Source organism: Oryctolagus cuniculus, chromosome 17, assembly GCF_051225735.1.
Source record: "Oryctolagus cuniculus isolate XC-2025 breed Fujian yellow rabbit chromosome 17, ASM5122573v1, whole genome shotgun sequence".
Classification (NCBI taxonomy): domain Eukaryota; kingdom Metazoa; phylum Chordata; class Mammalia; order Lagomorpha; family Leporidae; genus Oryctolagus; species Oryctolagus cuniculus.
In genome coordinates, this window is record NC_142883.1 from 8,841,362 (window position 1) to 8,863,369 (window position 22,008).

Consider the following 22,008-nt stretch of genomic DNA (forward strand, 5'->3'; position numbering starts at 1 on the left):
TTTGAATGGATTAGATAAAATGAGAATAGAGAGCCAGGAGTTTCCAATCAGTCCTTTCTCTTTTAATAATGGTAGATTAGACTATAGTGGTATTGGTTCAAATAGAAAGAACAGGGAGAGATTTAGAATGTATCAAAGACATAGAAGAAACATTTTTCAAGTAGGTATAGGGGTGATACTATCACCAGTTGTTCAGTGTCTGGCATAGAATCTTAATATATGCTCAGCTGAAGTCCAATTGGCATTGAAGAAGGGTAGGGTTACATTTAGAGAGTGGCTGTGTTCCCAGTCATACATGGCTGAGATTGAGAGAGGAGCTACTATGTCTCAAAAGATTGCTAGCAAATCTACCTTGAACTATAAGAGAAATACTTAGCTATAAGTGGAAAAAAAAAAACATAAAGAATATACATTCAGTCAAAGATTTCAGCCCCAAAATGGCATGTACCCATTTTGCCCTCAATGATTTCTGTGGAACTAGTCACCTTACTCTAAAACATGACTGAAATACAGAGTTTTTGGCTGTACTTTTGCTCTTTGTAACAACTCTGCACTCTGGATTTGGGCCGTGAAGTATCTCTGTCACAATGACTAAAGAAACACCCATCACCATCTTCTGAGTTGAACTATATTCTTGACTTAAAAAATCAGCCTGCGTCTTTGATTTAAATTCCAATTTACCTGTACATTAATGTTGTATATTTTCATGTTGTAAATATCATTTGTGCTAAAGAGGCAAATTCTGACCAGTGACCTTGAGAGTGCTCTAGGAGGGACTTCAAGAGAATAGTACTCAATACTAGAATATCAAGCTCTGCCATTGTAATTCCATACTCCTTACAAAAATTAGCATGTTGTTATAATTTCTCATCTTGGAATCCTTTCTGTAAATCCCAAGCCTTCAAAATCCTCAATGAGACACTTCTCACAATTTTTGTTGGCAAACTAGACTTTAAATCTTGCCACCAGGTTACAGGTAATATTTGCCCAGAATATCTCAATGTTCAGTATGATTTGTCCATTTTACCTTCTGTCTATTACCCATTTAGGTTAGTTGCAAATAAGCAGTGCAATTTCATGTAATTATTATCAGCTAGCCAGTGATTTATCAGTTCTCATTCATTTTTATTTGTACACTATTTAATGTGTGAATATCCAGTAGGCAATAAAAAAGTGCACTTTTAAAAAGGATAAGAGAAGGCTTATTCCTTACATGACTAACCTCAATACAAATATTCTCTATGCTAATTTTTCTATTGTCTCAGAATTGAGAGTTCTGATAATATTAAAGCTACTAAGATAAGGCTTCCTTTGCATAAAACTTAAAGATGTATCTATATCCCAGTAAAAGTGCAAAGGAAATGCAAAGTAATAAATAGGAATATTTGTGGAAAAATATCAGGGCAAAGTTGTTATTTATCGAAAGTCACCTTGAAGTAAATATCCTCATCTTTGCAGTTAAAAGACACAGACTGGCTGAATGGATTAAAAAGCAAAACCCATTTGTTTGCTGCCTGCAAGAAACACATCTCACCAAAAAAGTTGCAAGCAGACTGAAAGTAAAAGGATGGAAAAATATATTTCATGCTAACAGAAACCAAACAAGACCTGGTGTCATCACCCTAATATCAGACAAAATAGACTTTAATAGAAAAACCATTAACTGATAGAATTAAAAAGGAAGAGAATGATCCAATATAGGAAGTGGCATACACAGCAGACTCATAGAATGGCAGATGTCCTAAACAGCACTCTGGCCTCAGAATCAGCCCTTAAGGCATTTGAATCTGGCTGAAGAGCCCATGAGAGTATTATAGTCATGGAAAGCCAAGACACTCTGGCCAAAAAAAAAAAAAAAAGACCTAAATGAAAGATCTCTGCGAGTGAGATCCCAGTAGAAAGAACAGGTCATCAAAGAAGGAGGTACCTTTCTCTAAAGGGAGAAGAGAACTTCCACTTTGACTATGACCTTGTCTAAATAAGATCAGAGTTGGTGAACTCAAAAGGCTTCCATAGCCTTGGCAACTCATGACAAGAACCTAGGGAACATTACTGATGCATAAATAAGAGTGTCAATTTGTTAGGTCAACAAAAGGAGTCACTGTGCACTTACTCCTCATGTAGGATCTCTGTCCTTAATGTGTTGTTCAATGTGAATTAATGCTATAGCTAGTACTCAAACAGTATTTTACACTCTGTGTTTCTGTGTGGGTGCAAACTGTTGAAATCTTTACTTAATTTATACTAAATTGATCTTCTGTATATAAAGAGAATTGAAAATGAATCTTGATGTGAATGGAATGGGAGAGGGAGCGGGAGATGGGAGGGTTGCAGGTGGGAGGGAAGTTATGGTGGTGGGGGAGAAGCCATTGTAATCCATAAGCTGCACTTTGGAAATTTATATTTATTAAATAAAAGTTAAAATAATAGAAAAACCATTAAAAGAGACAAAGAAGAGTACTATGTAATGATTGAGGGATCAATTCAAGAGGAAGTTGTAACTGTTATAAATGTATATGCACCTAATTGCAGGGCATCTGGCTATTTAAAACAAATGTTAAGGCATCTAAAGGGAGACATAGACTTAAATACAATAGTAATGGGGGATTTCAAAACCCCACTTTCAGCAATGGACAGATCAACCAGACAAAAAATTAGCAAGGAAACAGCAGAGTTAATCAACACCACAGATCAACTGGACCTAACAGATATCTACAGAACTTTTCATCCTACAGTTGCAGAATACATTCTCAGCAGTACATGAAGCTTTATCTAGAACTGGCCACATGCTAGGACATAAAGCTAGTCTCAGCAAATTCAAAAAAATCAAAATCATACCATGCATCTTCCTGGACCACAATGGAATGAAGCAGGAAATCAGGAACTCAGGAATCTCTAGAACATATGAAAACACATGGAGACTGAACAACATGCTCCTGAATGAACACTGGGTCATAGAAGAAATCAAAAGAGAAATCAAAAAAATTCTGGAAACAAATGAAGATGACAATACAACATATCAAAACTTATGGAATATAGCAAAAGCAGTGTTAGGAGGAAAGTTTATAGCAATTGGTGTCTACATCAAGCAATTGGAAAGGCATCAAATAACAACTATCAATACATCTCAGGATCTAGAAAAACAACAGCAAACCAAATCCAAAACCAGTAATAGAAAAGAAATCATTAAAATTAGAGAAGAAATCAACAAAATTGAACAAAAAAATACAAAAGATCAGCAAAAAAAGAGCAATTTTTCTGAAAAAATAAACAAAATTGACACACTATTGGCCCAACTAACCAAAAAAGGAAAGAGAAGATCCAAATCAATAAAATTAGAGATAAAAAAAGGAAATGTAGCACACAAACACCACAGAAATAAAAAAGAATCATCAGAAATTACTACAAAGAGCTGTATGCCAACAGCCTGGGAAACCAAGAAGAAATGGATAGATTCCTGGCCACATACAACCTATTTAAGTTGAGCCATGAATACATAGAAAACCTAAACAGACCCATTACCAGACAGAAATTGAATAAAAAATAAAGACCCTCCCATCAAAGAAAAGCCCAGGACAGGATGGCTTCACTGCTGAATTCTAGCAGACATCTAAAGAAGAACTAACTCCAATTTTCTCAAGTTATTCACAACAATTTAAAGTGCGGAATCCACCCAAATTCTTTCGATGAAGCCAGCATCACCTTAATTCCTCAGCCCAGAAAAGATGCAACAGAGAAAGAGGACTACAGACCAATTTCCCTGTTGAACACAGACACGAAGATCCTCAACAAAATACTAGCCAATCTAATCAAACAACACAACAGAAAGATCATTCACCTGGACCAAGTGGAGTTTATCCCTGGTATGCAGAGACGGTTCAACACTCACAAATACATTGATGTGATACATCACATTAACACACTGAAGAACAAAAACCTTATTATTATCTCAATAGATGCAGAGAAAGCATTTGATAAAATACAACAATCTTTCATGATGAAAACTCTCAGCAAATTGGGTATAGAAGGAATATTCCTCAACACAACCAAGGCATTTTTGACAAACCCACAGTCAGCTTCCTATTGAATGGGGAAAAGTTGGAAGCATTCTTACTGAGATCTGGAACCACAAAAGGATGCCTACTTCCACCATTGATATTCAATATAGTCCTGGAAGTTTTAGACAGAGCTATTAGGCAAGAAAAATAAAATCAAAGGGATACAAAGTGGGAAAGAGGAAGTCAAACTATCCATATTTGCAGATGACATGATTCTATATATAGGGGATCCAAAAGACTCCATCAAAAACTATTGGAACTCATATAAGAGTTTGGTAAAGTAGCAGGATATAAAATCAATACACAAAAATCAACAGTTTTTATATACACAAACGATGCCATGGCTGAGAAAGAACTTCTAAGATCAATCCCATTCACAATAGCTACAAAAAAATCAAATGGCTTGGAATAGACTTAACCAAGGATGTCAAAGATCTCTATGAAAGGAATTACAAAACATTAAAGAAAGAAATAGAAGAAGAGACAAAAAAAATGGAGAATCTTCCATGTTCATGGATTGAAAGAATCAATATCATCAAAAGGTGTATTCTTCCAAAAGCAATTTACAGATTGAATGTGATACCAAGCAAAATACCAAAAGCAGATCTAGAAAAAATGATGCTGAAATTCATATGGAAACATAGGAGACCTCAAATAGCTAAATCAGTCTTACACAACAAAAACAAAGCCAGAGCCATCACAATACCAGATTTCAAGACATACTACAAGGAAGTTGGGATCAAAACAGCCTGATACTGGTACAAAAACAGATGGATAGACCAATGAAACAGAATAGAAATGCCAGAAATCTATCCAAGCACCTACAATTGACGTATATTTGACCAAGGAACTAAAACCAATCCCTGAAGCAAAGACAGTCTGTTCAACAAATGGTGCTGGGAAACTGGATTTCCACATGAAGAAGTATGTAGCAGGACCCCTACCTTACACCTTACACAAAAATTCACTCAACATGGATTAAAACCTAAATCTATGACCTGATACCATCAAATTATTAGAGAACATTGGGGAAAACATGCAAGATATTGGTACAGTTAAAGAGTTCTTGGAAAAGACTCTAGAGACACAGATAATCCAAGCCAAATTTAACAAATGAGATTACAGATTACATCAAATTGAGAAGCTTCTACACTGCAAAATAAACACTCAGAAAAATGAAGAAGCAACCGAGAAAATGGGAGAAATTATTTGCAAACTATGCAACTTATAAAGGATTCATAATAAGAATATATAAAGAGATCAAGAAACTCAAAAACAAAATAAACAACCCAGTTAAGAAATGGGCAAAGGACTTAAGCTGATATTTTTCAAAAGAGAAAATCTAAATGGCTAACAGACACATGAAAAAATGTTCAGGATCACTAGCGATCAGGGAAATGCAAATCAAAACCACAATGAGGTTTCACCTAACCCCAGTTAGAATGGCTCACATACAGATATCAACAAACAACAAATGCTGGTGAGGATGTGGGGGAAAAGGTACCCTAATCCACTGTTGGTGGGAAAGTAAGCTGGTGAAACCACTACAGAGAACAGTTTGGAGATACCTCAAAAATCTGAATATAGACCTACGTATGACCCAGCTCCTAGGAATTAACTCAAGCAAAATTAAATCGGCAAATAAAAGAGTTATCTGCATCTCTATGTTTATTGCAGCTCAATTCACAATAGCTAAGACATGGAATCAACCCTAATGCCCCTCAACTGAAGACTGAATAAAGTGGTAAAAACTGAAATCCAGTCATTTGCAACAAAATGGATGAACATGGAAAGCATCATACTTAGTGAAAGAAGCCAATCCCAAAGGGACAAATACCACATATTCTTCCTGATCTGTTAATAGAGCACCTAAAAGGAAATCTATAGGAGAGAAATTGACACTTTGAGAAGCAGTGACTTGAACAGCTCTTGTCTTGACTATTGAGGGACAGTTTTTTTTTCTCCTCTTCATACTATTTGTTGAACTCTAACATAGAGTTAATCACTTCTGTATAAAGTCGATTGAAAATAAATATCTTAAAAAATAAGAGTGGGAATATGAGAGGAAGGAGGAAGTTTGTAACTATACAGCTGTGTAGTTCTGCATATATTCCTATGGATTTACTGCTAAGGGTACAGTTTAAAAATTTGACATGGGACCCCAAGTCCCCATAAACTGGGTGGTAAAAATGCCATCTTAAGTGTTAAAGTGACCATATTGAGTGAAGTGATCCTATAGATAGAATTAAGTATTAAAGGGATCATATAATAGTATCAAGTGTCAGGTAATGATAATAGATAGAATTAAAAAGGAGAGAATGTTCCAAAATGGGAAGCAGTCCACACAGCAGATTCAAAGAATAAGGATTTCTTTAAATAGGACTCTGACTTCAGATTCAGCCTTTAAGTCATTCTGGTCTGGCTGAAAAGCCCATGAGAGAAATTCAGGCATGGGAAGCCAAGACGCTGTGGCAAAAAAATGTCCTACATGAAGGATCTCTGTGAGAGACACCCAAATGGAAAGAAGTGACCATCAAAGAAGGAAGTACTTTTCTCTGAATGGATGAGAAAACTTCCACTTTGTTTATGGCCTCGTCTAAATACTGACAGAGATTATGGACTCAAAAGTCTTCCATAGCCTTGGCAGCTCATTCAAGAACCTCAGCTGATCACTGACATCATATAAAAGAGTCTTAATTGTTAAATTAACAACAGGAGTCACTGTGCACTTACTCCCCATGCAGGATTTCTATCCTCAATGAGTTGTATTATGAGAATTAACTGTAAAACTTGTTCTCAGTTTGTGTGTGTGTTTGTTTGTGTGTGCAAATTGTTGAAATCTTTACTTAGTATAGAGTTGGTCCTCTGTGTATAAAGTTAATTGAAAATGAATCTTAATGGTGAATGAGATGGAATGGGAGAGAGGGAGGAGAAGATGTAGTATGAATGGGAGTTGGGAGGCTGGTACGGTGGGAAGAATCACTATATACATAAAGTTTGTACTCATTAACTAAAAGGTTTCTTTAGGAAAAAGAAAATAAAAGGAAAAGATCACAGCAAAAAATAGATGTATCTAGTGTTCAATTGCCGTTGTCTATCATACTCAGATTTTCCTATCAAATACCAAAGCTTACAAATTCAGGCAAATTATAATCATTTCCTTTAAATGAATTTGGGTTACATTAAGAGTAATTTTTCTCTTCTTTTTGATTTTATTTATTTTTTTACTAATTTGAAGGGCAAAGTTACAGAGAGAGAAATGGAGGGGAGAAAGAGAGAGAGAGAGCGAGAAAGAGAAAGAGAGAGAGAGAGTGAGAGGAGAAATCTCTGTCCACTGATTCATGCCCCAAATGACTGCAGTAAGCTGTGCCAGGCAGAAGCCAGGAACCAGGAGCTTCAACCAGGTCTCTTAAGTGGATCCAGGGGACAAAGGACTTGTGCCATCTTTCACTGCTTTCCAAGGCACATTAGTAGGGAGCTGGATTGGAAGTGAAGCAGACAGGATGGGCGTCAGTGCCCATATGGGAAGCTGGCATTGCAGGAGGCAGCTTATCCCATTATGCCAGAACACTGACCCAGAGAGTTGTTTTTCTCTAAAGTTATGATGCAGTCCTGCTGTGGCCTACCAGATTCATGAGAACATTAGAGTTCCTTCCTTCCTCACTAGAAAGAAACATATATGATTATCAGTTATTTTTTTCATGCAAAAGGAATTTAAGTTGTGTAATTTTTTTAAAAAAAATTCTTGGCCACATAGAAAAAAGATGCCTAAAACTAAATAAGATAATGCATGCAAAACAATTAGCAGAGTTTCTGCCATTTAACAAAACAAATATGATATACTAATAAGTTTATTTGTTGGCCGGCACCGCGGCTCACTAGGCTAATCCTCCGCCTTGCAGCGCCGGCACCCCGGGTTCTAGTCCCAGTTGGGGTGCTGGATTCTGTCCCGGTTTCCCCTCTTCCAGTCCAGCTCTCTGCTGTGGCCCGGGAAGGTAGTGGTGGATGGCCCAAGTGCTTGGGCCCTGCACCCGCATGGGAGACCAGGAGGAAGCACCTGGCTCCTGGCTTTGGATTGCCCCAGCTGCCACTTGGGGGGTGAGCCAACGGAAGGAAGACCTTTCTCTCTGTCTCTCTCTCTCTCTCACTGTCTAACTCTGCCTGTAAAAAATGTTTATTTGTTAATAATAATTATACAAATATGAATCAATATAAGAAATTTTTATATCACATCCCTTGTTGCTCTTATTAATAACAATCATGTATGAGCTGCCATTAAACTGTAGTGTACTATTTAGCAAAAAATGTTCCTTTTCTAGATAGCTCAGCTCCATTGTTACATGGCTCACCAGGTGGATAACCTGCTCTTGTTCAACATCATTTGTTAAAGGGCAGTTGAACTCTGTTGAACTGAAGATTCACTGATATTTTCAGTTCTGTTCTACACATGGCCTTTTTAATGGCTCTTGAGAAAAAATTATTGTGGTATGTGTACCTACAAATATCTTTTAAAATTAAATAAGCATGTTTATTTGATACAGAAATAAGTTGCCATTTATGGCTAGACTACTGATTTATTTGGTAACAACCTCGAGCACATCGACCATTACGAATGCAAGCTGGGAAAACAGGATCCAATGAGAGACATTGAGAAAAGAGACATTGAGAAAAGAGTGGTGGCATGTAATTCATAAAGACGTAACAGTTCTCTGCAGGTGTGTTTGGAAGTAGGAACATAAATATCCACATCACTTTTGTTTCTTACTAGGCTAAGTCATTCATGCATCCTGTCCCATTCAGTCTTTAATTTTAACAGCAGCATCATCCAGCTGTTATCTCATTTAAGTGGAATCACACATTTGCCTTTTGGTGACTAGTTTATTTTAGTTAGCACAGATTCCTGAAAGTCCATCCATGTCATAGAATGTCAAATCGTCTGCTCCAAAGTAAACCTCACATCCTTTCCAGCCTCTTGGTTATCTTTATAATTCCTCTGAGAATTTGTATGTTCAGAGTTGGGAGCAGTGATAAGTTATTTTCCTTAGAGTTTTTAATAGCAAAACTAAAGGACTAAAAAGAAAATGCTCTTAAATTCACACAAACTACTTGGCAATACAACTTTTGAAAACTATTTGTGAACCAGAAAAATGAGACTGTATGAAAAAGATGTATGTACAATTATTGTAAGCTTGAAAATGAACCAAACTTCACAGTTTGCACTTTCTTTCTCCATAAATAGCTTCAGAGCCACAATAATGACCCCTGTCCTTATCTCTCACATCACTTCTGCAGATGTGAAAGCTTCCTTAGAATGTATATTAAAAAAATAAAAGAGAATGTATGCTACTTCTCCCAAGAAAAGTGACTCATTTTCATGATAGAAATTTACCACATTTGAAAACACAGATGCTGTATCTCTTTAGCCTTTCACTGATTGCCTATGTAAAACTACCATGTATCACAATATTAATTCTCCACTTTTCGTTTTTATTTCGTCTCTTTATGAAGTATTCCCATGCACCCTTAAAATATGCTCATTTTGAATAAATTATATAAATTAAGAATTCTAATTGGACTAAATCCAGGCATCATATACTCATTGATTTTTTTTTTCAAATCCTACTGCTTTAGTAGGTAAAAAGGACCAACAAGTTCTAAGTTTGCAGTGACAAATGTAGACTTCATTTTGAATTCATGTATGGGTGACATTTGCATGTTGATTTCTTGGCCATCTTAATGGTTAAATTTCAAAGCACATCTTTCCTTTTATCTCCAGCTGAATGAGACATCAAAATAAGGGCCAGATAAAGGCGGAAGTCCTTTGTCTGAAACTGCCCAGGCCTGGCCAGCTGTGGTGAAAACTGTCTGATGTTTCACAGGCTTCTTGTCTGGCCTCAAGCTGGTATTTGCCTCTTTTATTTTCGAGGTTTTAAAGGAATATTGCATTCTAGCACACCATGTCATAAGGGACAATGGTAGGCCTGTTCATGATGGCGTCTGAATGTATGCCAGATAAAATTTTGTGTTAGATTACATAAGGATATGACCCATCTTTTACTATAGTTTCTAAGGCCAATCTCATATGTAGTTGCATCACAGTATCAGAAAGTTGTGAGATTGTTTTAATGTCTTCCTTTTAAATCTGACTTTTAGGTATGTTTAATTTTCCAATGTATTTAATAAAATCAACTGTTTCGGTTTAGCTTATTTTTAAATATAAAATGTATTAGTGGAGATGTCTGCAAATAAAATAGTGTCTGATGACAGAAGAGAAGGGCAATGGACTACATTAAATTACATATGGTAAATTTTTAAGAACTAATAGTGATTTACTCTAAGCAGTGAGTAAATTTAGGCAGATCAACTAAAAAGAACATTAAATAGGCCAATGGTCTGACACTAAAACTATAAAACATTTCCTTTTTTCATGTAATTATCTTCTTAATTTGGGGTAGAGAATATATATTGGCCAGATTAAAAACCTGAAGTTTTATGAGCAGTTAGCATTGTTTATTTTAGCTTTTTTTAAAAAAAGATAGAAGCAATGATTACTTCAAAATGTTTTGCATTATAAAACAGTTGAAGGACAAACATATATGATACATTATAGAGTATTATATAACCAAAAAGGTCAAGAAATTTTGACAATTATGCATATAGGATCTGGAGCTATGCTTTTGAATCTAGGTTCACGGAGTCCAATTGACAAAACAAGGTTGACTGCTCCTCAGTCCACCCCACTCTGTTTTTCTCATGCCTGGAAGTCCAATCTACTTCCTGTTCCTTCAAGCCTGCCTCTTCTCATGTGCAAGATACACCTGTCAAACTAGGCCATTGTTCACTCTCCTCAGAAGCCAAGCCACGCTTTTCTACCTCTGTGCCTGTTCTCAGGGTCCCTACAGCTGGAATGCTCATCAGCCCCATTCTGTCTGTTACAATCCCAACTGTTCATTGAGTCCCACTCAACTGACAGTTCCTTTGTGAAGTTTTCCACAACCTCTCTTTCTTCTGTTATCACGGACTTGTTTGTGGTTCTTTCACAGCGACGATTTTACACTGCCTTCTAGTTACACAGCAAATATATAGCAACATTTTGACCAAATACAGCAAATGTTTTGACCAACTTAGGCCACGTGATGCATTACTTTAGGGGGTGTTTTAGGGACCTGCTGAGCTATACCTTTAGAATAATCAGCAGCCCTTTCACGTCTCCCTGAGAGTATCTATTAGGTCCCTTCTCAGAACGCCCCAAGATTTCCAGAAGTGGTGCTTTGGGCACACCTTTCATTCAACTTTTATTGCAAAGCATTTCTTACTGGAAAGATTTAATTATGATTTGGAGATAATATCTGAGGATTTATTTATTTCTTCTAAATTATATATGTGAACAAAACTGTTCGTTTTTCAGAGCATCTATTTCATGCTAAAGAAGTCAGTTGACACTTCGTTTTCCCTGAAATTCTCTCTAGTAAGGCCTATATATTCATTTGTTCTGTTGCCTATATTCCCCATTCACAAGGAGTGAGGTTTCAATAATTGCACTCCTGGTGGTAAGGTAGACTGTCTTTTCTTCAACTCAAGAAACAGTTTCTTCATTGTTTTCTTACCTCTACCAGCAGTCCCATTGCAGCTCTTCTCTTCTTCCCTTGCCATGTTATTTGAAATTTTATCCAAAACATTTTAGATTTTTGTAATGGCAGCAACCCAGTCTCCCATACTAAATTCTGTTTCAGTCATATGTTACTGTACCACAAATCACCTCAAAACTGAGTGACTTGCTTCTGTTTATTGCTTCTCAGTATTGCCATTGGAATATTTCTCCGAATTAAGAATTGTTTGGGCTATAATCAAGCATGTCTAATTGAAACAATAAGCTTTTCTTTGAAATGGAAAAAAATAATAACCTATTATTTGTCATGATTCTGTGACTTAGCAACATGGGAAATTCTGCTGATCTTACTAAGATCACTCATGCGGCTACAATCATCTTATGACTCCACTTGTGCTTGAAGTTCCAACACTGTGTCACTCATGGGCTTTGAAGCTTTGACAGGCTGGAAACTGGAAACTCTCCTCTCAATTTGGCCTGACTACACTTCATCTTTGGATGGTTACAGGGTTCCCCGATAGCGAGGTCCAAAGCTGCAAAACCTGTCAAGATTTCATATTACTTCTACCACGTTACAATGGGCAAAGCCAGTCACACAGCCAGTAAAGCGAGTGGTGTAAAAACACCCGGTCTCTTGATGTAAGGAGCTACTCTGTCACATTTCAAATGTTCTGTGTCTAGGAAGGTAGGATTTATCAAGGGTCATCATTTTAACAGTCTATCATACTACCCTTCTCCTTCAAAGCAAATCTACAAGTATGTGAAATTGTTACTGCGTTTTGGAAAAAGACTTTTTTAAGAGCACGTTTAGGTTCATAGTCAAATGGAGACAGATTAAAGAGATTTTGCATATACTGTATGTTCCTTCATATGTCCTCCTCTATTCTCAACACCATTCACCACAATGGTTCATGTTTTTCAATTGGTGAAACTACATTGACACATCCTAATCCTTCAGAGACCATAGTTTACGTTAAGATTAATGCTGGGGGTTGTACATTCTTTGGGTTTGGATATGTGTACAGTGACAGACAGAATTCATTACAGAGCCATGCAAAGTAATTCTATTGCCCAAAAATTCCTCTATGCTCCATTCGTTCATCACCTTCCTCACAACTCCTGAGTATCATTGATCCTGTTACTGTCTCCATAATTTTGCCTCTTCCAGAATGTTATATAGATGGAGTTATCTGGAACATAGTCTTCTCAGATTCACTTCTTTTAAGTAGTACTATGTGATTAAATTCCTCCATATCTTTCCATGGCTTGGTACCTCATCTTTTTATAATGCTAAATAACATTCCATTATCTGGATGGAGCATATTGTATTTATCCAAGTCTAGCAATTGTCCTTGAAGCTGCTGTAAATATCCTTGCATAAGTTTTTGTGTAGACTCACATTTTCAACACCTTTGGGTAAATTTCAAGGAATACAGTTGCTGGATCATATACTAACAATATGGGTAGTTACATAAGTAGCTGCCACATTGTCTTCCAAAGTGGTTGCACCAACCTTTATCCCCATTAGTAATAAATGAAAATTCATATGTTCCACATCCTTGGCAGCATTAAATTTTTGTGTTATGGATTTTGGTCATTTTAGTGGTATATAGTGATATCTGTTTGTAGTTTTAATTTGCATTTCCCTATTGGCAGATAATGAGGAGTTTCTTTCAATTCATTAATTTGCCATTGTGTATCTTCCTCGGTTAGGTGTCTGCTAGGATTTTTGGCTTATTATTTTTAGTAGCATTATATGTTGTCTTACTGTTGAGTTTTAGTGTTTCTAAACAATTACCACACACTGGCAAACATAAGGCAGGGAAAATAAAATACTTTAGTATGATGTCCATTTTTAACCTCAGTTTTCCCATTTCGATATTTCAGTTTTCCTGTTCGATATTTGCTGAAAAGTAAGCATTGTCAGCCAAAAATACAAACCCTTCCCTACAGTATCACCAATAGATTTTTATTAATATCTATTTTTCATTCTTACCCCCAGTTGAATATTTGTCTATTGTCTTTTGTCTTCATTCTTTTCCATTTATCTCTTCTTTTGATCATTTAAATTTAGCCTAGGGTATTTAGAGTTAGGATTGACAGATATGACAACATAGGAGGGATGGTTCAGTCCTTTGGGTCTTGGTTTTGTTGCTGATGTTGCTGTTTTAAATCAGTATAATAAGCCACTTGGATCATCCTCTTTGAAAACAGCAAGAATAAAATATGCCTTCAGGATCCAAGTTATGATTTCCAAGATCAGCATTGGCAGCTTCTACTGCTGTGAATAGAAAAGGGGAAGCAGGCAGACAAGCAATGCAGGGGGCCAGTGACCAGTCAGTGAACATAAATAACAAGAGAGGAAAGAAGAAGCAATGTAAACTGTCAAGGGGCATTTTTCTTCCCCTTCATCCCTCTTTATTTGGGTAAAGAAAAGAAGAAATATTCCAGGCAGCTTTGGTATCAACAGTTCAATCTCTTTACGCCTGCTCCTCTATTCACTAAGATTCAAGAAATTCATATATATCATTTTTCAAAAGGCACAGAAGAGAAAATATTGTAAACTAACAACTATTTCAGGAAATCCACTTTGGATTTGAAACTTAAGATAAAGTGGAGACTTGCACAATTCTCCAGTGGATTTTCATTTGAATACTAAGTCTCTTCAAAACTGGATTTCCTCTATAATTACTCCAAGCACATGAAAATGGAGAGAAGGAATAGTCCCAAGATTCTTCACTCAACACTTTGTACTACTGCAGAAAGCATTCAGGCAAAAAAATTAAGGAGGAAATGTATATTTTTATTTCAATCTCTTATCTCCATCTATTGTGGACATCTCATCTCTACAGAGTGGTAAGAACATTCCAGAATACTGGAAGAAATACAGTTAGGATCACCATGGTGAGAACCACTATAAATAAGTGAAGACGAATTTAAATTATTTCCCAACATGCTTTGTGTACCGAAGTCTATTTTTAATAGGTAACCATATCAATTCTCTCCATGTGTAAACACATTCAACATTAGAAAGAAAGAGGAAAAGACTAACTTTGAAACGTTTTCATGAACATATACTCTTATTCCTTGTCCTTCCTTGAAAAACATTGCTACAGAAAGAGACCAGATAGTAGAACTAGAAAAGCAAACAGTCTTTTGTACTTTGTAGTATTCCTACAGTGTGATTAAAATTGAGTTTTAGTAATTGTGGACATGGCCATTCCATTCTACTGAAAACCACAGAAATATTCCCAGATGAAGAGATATTTGAAGAATAAGCACATACCCTCACAGGCATGCAAAACAGAAACATATTTCACAATGGAAAAATAAAACATGAAGAATGCAGATATCTCTTGGCCCCCAGGAAAGACTGGCAATAGAAATAGTTAGGTTCCTATTCTCTCTGGGGCTTCCTATGAGATCCTCTTTGCTGCATTTTGAGTATTGGTTTCATTTCTCTCGTCACAGCACCCTTCTCTTCTCTCAGATGTTCATTAATGTCTTTTAAGTCTAATTTTAAGCTACCATAAAAGAAAATCTGACAGATCTAGCATTAACTGAAGTTCTACTCTTGGTCCGAAAAGCTTCGAATATGGAGGGACAAGGTCACCCGAATCGATGCCCCTTCTGCACAGTTTGTGGAGACAGATAGTCAGAAATATAATTTAAGATCTGCTTTTTTCTTAAGTAACAAAGAGAGGGAAGAAAATAACTGACTGATAACTGATAAAACGACTGACGTCTCTGATCTATTCTCTTTTTTATTTTTTTTTCAAGTATAAGTTTAGTCACCATTGTATATAGCTATTACTGAGAAATAAATCACACCAAAATATGTGGTCAAAAGCAGTAATACTTGTTTCTTGGGTATCCACAGTTTGGCTGAGCAATTGCATTGTTCTAGGTTTTGCTAACGTTGCCTGGGTTCATGCATGAGGTTGCTCTCAGTTACCAAGTTTACTGGGGGTTCTGTGGTCCACAATGGCTTCCGTGGGTATAATGTCCTTTCCAAGTGGTCCCTCACCCTCCCATAGAATACCTGAGCTCATGGTGAATATAGGGAGAGAGTTGACAGAATAGATTCTTGAGGAACAGTGTCAGAACCAGTGTACCAGCGCTCCAGAGCACGCTGTTGGCCAAAGCCATATCTCCATGTCAACCTCAAATCCAGATTGAGAAAATGGGTTATACCTTTGTAAGAGGGGTGCGCTTTTACATTGTAAAGGGCACTCTTAATTGATGTCACTAATGCAATCATTTATAGCATTTTTATTTTTATCTCATCTATTTATCATTTAACTCCCATTCACTCCAAACCACTCCACTGCTATTTTTGGTACCCACCTCCCTTTTTAGTCTTTCTATACCTCTGTCAGAGAAGCCTTATGTCCTTGGATTATATTCAGAAAACTGAAAATTTCCTAGTTTTTTCCCCTCATTTGATAATATATCATAATAATAAATATCAGAGCAGTATTTCTTTTACTTCATCTTGTAATGCATACCTGTCTTTGATTATTATTTGCTTATTTGTTTTGAGATGCTGAGAGATAGATAGATAGATAGATAGATAGAGACAGAGAGGGAGAATTCCTATATGCTGGTTCATTCCTCAAATGCCACAATGCCTGGGGCTGTGCCAGGGCTATGGTCTGGAGCTGGGACTACAATCAGACTCCCATTTGGGTTGCAGGGACACAATTACTTGAGTCACCACCACTTCCTCTTAGGGTCTTCAATTTCAGGAAGCTGGATTCAGGAACTGGAGTTGTAAATGAACTCAGATACTCAGATGCGGAGTATGCACATCTTAACCACTGGGTCAAATGCCTACTCCCTGGGTGTTTTAAAATCTTTTTTCCTATTTATTTATAACCAACACCAGACACTCTGGAGTTCATCTGCCTGTGTTCAAACAAAAATTTTTACTACTTACTCTCCACATCATTTTGGGCAAATTATTTCAACTTAAACTCTCTTTGTCTCAGTCTCCTAATCTGTGAAATGAGAATAATCACACCCCTCTCATCAAACTTCATGAAGACTTAATAATTCAGTATTTCTAAGTACTAAGAATATTGTCTCTCACTTAATGATTTTCCATGCTGTTCATAGTTTTATTTTTACTATTACTTTTGTTAACCTTCCAATGATCAAGAATGCATTGACTCAGGGTTTTGATTGCATTGGGTTTGAAAGTTGCTTGTTGAACAGAACCTCCCCCTCAGATCTATGGCTGAAGAACCAGGTGGGATATGTAGATCCAGCGCCTCTTTAGGAGCAATTGGTCTCTCTAAGACTGTGTCTTCTCCCCAGTATGTGTGGGGTCTGTGCTGCCAATGCTGCAGCATTTTGCTACCAACTCCTGCACATCTCACTCCCCTCTCTCTTACAACACAGACATCTTGCGAGAGTCAGTTGCTAGAACACACAGGATAAAGGAGCTGAGGAGGGTGGAAGGGAGGTGAGCGTCATCTCCAGGGATGCATGACCAGGCCCAGGCCCAGCTGCTCTGCCTGAGCCTCAGGGAGTGTGGATCAGGTTTGGTCATATTCTCTCCTCTCATTCTCACAGGCCGCTCCGTTTCACCAGATAACATGCACATAGGGCACCCATTGGTTCATACAGTCAGGTCTGTCTGACTTCCAATTATTGAAAATTCCTTCCAGATTCAGGCCTTAGGTTGTCTGTCAATCTTAGTTTAGAAGGTCATAAATTTACATATTTTCTGTCTTTACACAGTTCTTTTCGTGGGAGTTTGGAAGAAGGCAGGTTCAGAGCTTCTCAACAGAGGCCATTTTTAAACTAGAAACTTTGTTCACCTAATTGTTAAGTTTATTTGGCTCTTGTTTTTACTCCACATAAAAATTTGGATGTGAACATTATCTGGGAATAACTCCTCCCTAAGAAAATATAGTATGCCATTGAATAAAAAGCACATAGAATGTTAAACTAGGCATTCTAAGGTTTCTAAAAAACAGGTTACTCTCTCATGGAGTTTTCTTCTGGGGATAAGTGACTTGTGACCCTCAAATGAAAACAAATTCTAAGATGTCGATGGTGAAAGTTGGGTATTATATCTGTTTAAGAATTTTAAATGTTGTAGGCATAAGTCTCTTAGAGTACAAATAGCATTCACTAGTTGCACATATTTTTTTTTCTCTTCCCTCTCTTTGTGAGGATGAAGGTTGATTCAAATAAAAGATGGAAAAATATGGCTTCTTAGCTGAAAAGTAAAATTCTAAAATAGGCATTTTGAACAAGTGGAGGCTTTAATTTTTAAATCTGCGTAATCATTTTTATGTGTGGCTGGCTTTTATTTAAGAGAAAGTATTTTATGAAATTTTGAGGATGTAAAATGTCATTTGAAAGGTTTCTTTGGAATGCTGTTTATGCTGGCCTGTATTTATCAAACTTCCCAAGAAGAGGTAACTTTATAGAAAAGAAACGCACCCTTGTAAAAGATGTTTATAAGCCGCTTACCCTTGAAAGAAAGCAGATCCAAAGATATTCCGACATTTGCATTAAAATGAGCAATACAGTGTGGATTCTTGCCTGTTGAGCGAGCTACTTGGTGGTTTTAGCTGCCAGTATATCTCAGGTTGCAAACTGATAAAGCTGAGAACACAGGTAGACTGAGGGATATAGAGGGTACTTCAGAAAGTCTGTGGACAATGAAATCAAAAGGCATGTTTATTCTGGTGGAAAAGATTTTTGAAATCATGATATTGTTATAATGGGCATTTTCAACAAGCATTTTGCAGTGCTCTCATATATTTTGTTAATTCTGATTCTTAGAGACTTGCCCATTACCTGATGAATTAATGAGTCCCATCAAATTCTGAGAGTAATTTAGTCATATTTTAAAAATCACCCACATGCAAAGTTGACTAAAAATAATACCATTGCCACCAACAAAAACACAACTCCCACTGAAAATATACAGATTTTAAAATAAATTCCAATGCTTTCATGACTTGGTTCAACATTTTGAAGAATACATGTGCAGGTTAATAGAATTTCAAGTCTGAAACTGAGTTGGACAGGATCTAAAACACTTATTTCTAAAGGATATTATTGTGCATGTTTACTGGTTTAAAAATAGTGACTTAAAATGTTTGGGAGTTTTGGAGAGTCCATTAATTTATATACCCATTATGTTAACATTTTCTAGGTGGGTGCTATGCTTAATATACTACTATATTACAAGAGCATTTTTTTAACTTTTTATTTATTTATTTATAAATTAGAATTACAGAGATAGAGAGAAAGAGAGAGGGGGAGAGAGAGAGAGAGAGAGAGAGAGAATCTTCCAGACACTGGTACACTTCCCAAATGGCCAGACTGAAGCCAAGAACCAGGCGCCTCTTCCAGATCTCCCATGTTGGTGAAAGGGCCCAAACACTTGGGGCACCCTTTTCTGTTTTCCCAAGCACATTAGCAGGAAACAGGACTGGAAGTGGATCAACCTAGACTTGAACCAGCACCCAAATGGGATGCAGGCACTGCAGAAGGCAGCTCAAACCATTGTGCCACAGCGCTGGTCCCTGTGTGAGCATCTTCACATCAGATTCATTATGAGACGGGGTTAATTGGATCCACTTCTACAGAAAAATTTTTTTTTGTTTGTTTTAAAGATTGATTTATTTATTTGAAAGTCGGAGTTACACAGAGAGAGAAGGAGAGGCAGAGAGAGAGAGAGAGAGAGAGGTCTTCCATCTACTGGTTCACTCCCCAATCGACCATAATGGTTGCAGCTGTGCTGATCCCAAGCCAGGAGCAAGGAGCTTCTTCCAGGTCTCCCATGTGGGTGCAGGGGCCTAAGAATCTGAGCCATTTCTACTGCTTTCCCAGGCCATAGCAGAGAGCTGGACTGGAAGTGGAGCAGCCAGGGCTGCAACCAGTGCACATATAGGATGCCGGCACTGCAGATGGCAGCTTTACCTGCTATGCCACCGTGCTGGCCTGGAAAAAAAATTCTTAATTCATCTTTGAGTACCTTCACAATGTCTGTTTTTATCAAGTCACATTGTCTTTGCCTTCCTTTAGTGCAATATAACACATACAATTATATTTAAAGATTTTCTCCTAAGTTAAATTTCATGGTTATGAATTATCTTTAGTACATTGCTACTTTAATTTTTATTCCTTGGTGTTTTTCATTATATTTACTGGGAATTATGCTAATTGCTATGAATTGAGCCTAGTTTTGAAAAAATTTTTTACATCTCATTTTGGTGCAATTTTTTTTGACACAATGGTCATATTTTCTGAGCCAAAACATTTAATGCATTTAAATATTTTGGCAACTTTAGGAGTATTTCTGGGAACAATGAGGGGATAGTTGAAACTGGAATGCATTGAGTAACCTATACTATGTACTCATCATAATTATAGGGTTTGGTCAGAGAGACCAACTGACCAACTGACCAACAAGCTTGTAAACCATCATATTATTTGCATGGGTTATTGCTTGGAATGTGTGATAGTGTCTGGGACTCTTGGAAGAACAAATTTTTTTAATGTGAATTCCACATTAAAGTAATTCAACAAAATGTAGTTTTTAGCTGAATAATTTTCCAACTACAAAAAGACCTCAAAATCATTTTGTTCACTCATCTCACCAAATAAGTATCAGTTGGGGAACCGGATTCTGTCCCGGTTGCTCATCTTCCAGTCCAGCTCTCTGCTGTGGCCTGGGAAGGAGGATGGCCCAGGTCCTTGGGTCCTGCACCTGCATGGGAGACCATGAGGAGGCACTTGGCTCCAGGCTTCGGATCAGCACAGCGCGTCGGCCACAGTGGCCACTTGGGGGATGAACCAATGGAAAAAGGAAGACTTTTCTCTCTGTCTCTCTCTCTCACTGTCTAACACTGCCTGTCAAAAAAAAAAAAAAAAAGTATTGTGTACCTACTATGTTCTACATTACTTTTTAGGTGCTAGAGATTTAATGATGGATGAAACAGCCTCCCTCCCTTAAGGAAGATGCTAAGTTACACCACATCGTTAGAACTCTTGGACCCTAAACTTATCAGTAATGTTGAAGAAAAACAATCTTTAAATTTCATACTTATAATACTAGGATAGATTTTTAAATTGAGAGAGAGAGAGAGAGAGAGAGAGAGAGAGAGAGAGAGAGAGAGAAATCCCATGTGTTGGTTCACTCCCCAATGCCTATAAAGTCCCCTGCCTGGAACTAAAGCAGTAACCAGGGTCTTGCATATGGGTGGCAAAAACTAATTACTTGAGCCACCACTGCTGCCTGCCATGGTTTTGCATTAGTAGGAAACTGGAATCAGAAGTACAGCTGGAAATCAAACCTAAACCCTCCTATAGGGGGCACAGACGTCCTTCATCTCTAGGCCCAATGCCCGCCCCAAGACTTGATATTTTTAAGATGATTTGTTGTAAATGAGAGTTAAATTATTAGAAACAAGATGTATTTGGAAATTAGCAATTTATATTAGAAACAATATGAGGGAGTCTTCTAAAAGTTAAAGAAAAAAAAGGTTTAAAAAAGACATAACTTGTGTGTAACAGTATTGCTATAAACATAATTTTATTAAAATTTGTTTTTATTTTTGTCAAACCAATGGTTAAGAATGGCATACCATTGTAGTTTTAATGATCTGTGATTATTTTGAAGCTTTCTGTGTATGAGTGAACATCTTTTCATTTGAATATTGTTTATAGACTTTGCCCATATCCCTGCTGAATTATGGCCTTTTTTCGTTTTACTTGTTGAAGTTTTAGTGGCACATTGAGCCTTTGACTGTAAATTAAAACTATATTATCTAGAAAATTACAAAGAAAAGAAAGAAAGATGGAGGGAAGAAGAATTATTTTATATTCTATGAACCACATTGAATTTGTTCTTTTGTTAATATTATTTTAACATGAAACTTGAGAAAAAATAAAAACTGAAAAAAGAAAAATTATGCATGAATTTTAAAAATTTTACAACAAATAAATTTATCGTGATTCCACTTTCCATGACTTTCAAGTACCCCTGAACATATTTTAAAGTATATCTGCCGGGTCGGAGCTGTGGCATATCAGGTGAGGCTGCCAACTGCAGTGCCAGCATCCCTCTGGGCACTGGTTCAAGTCCCAGATGCTCCACTTCCGCTCCAGTTCTCTGTTGTGGCCTGGAAGAGCAGTGGAAGATGGTACAAGTCCTTGGGCCCCTGCACCTATGTGGGAGACCCGGAAGAAGCTCCTGGCTCCTGGCTTTGGATTGGCACAGATCCGGACATTGCAACCAATTGGGGGGTGAACCAGCAGAGAGAGGACCTCTCTCTCTCTCTCTGCCTCTTTGTGTAACTCTAACTTTCAAAT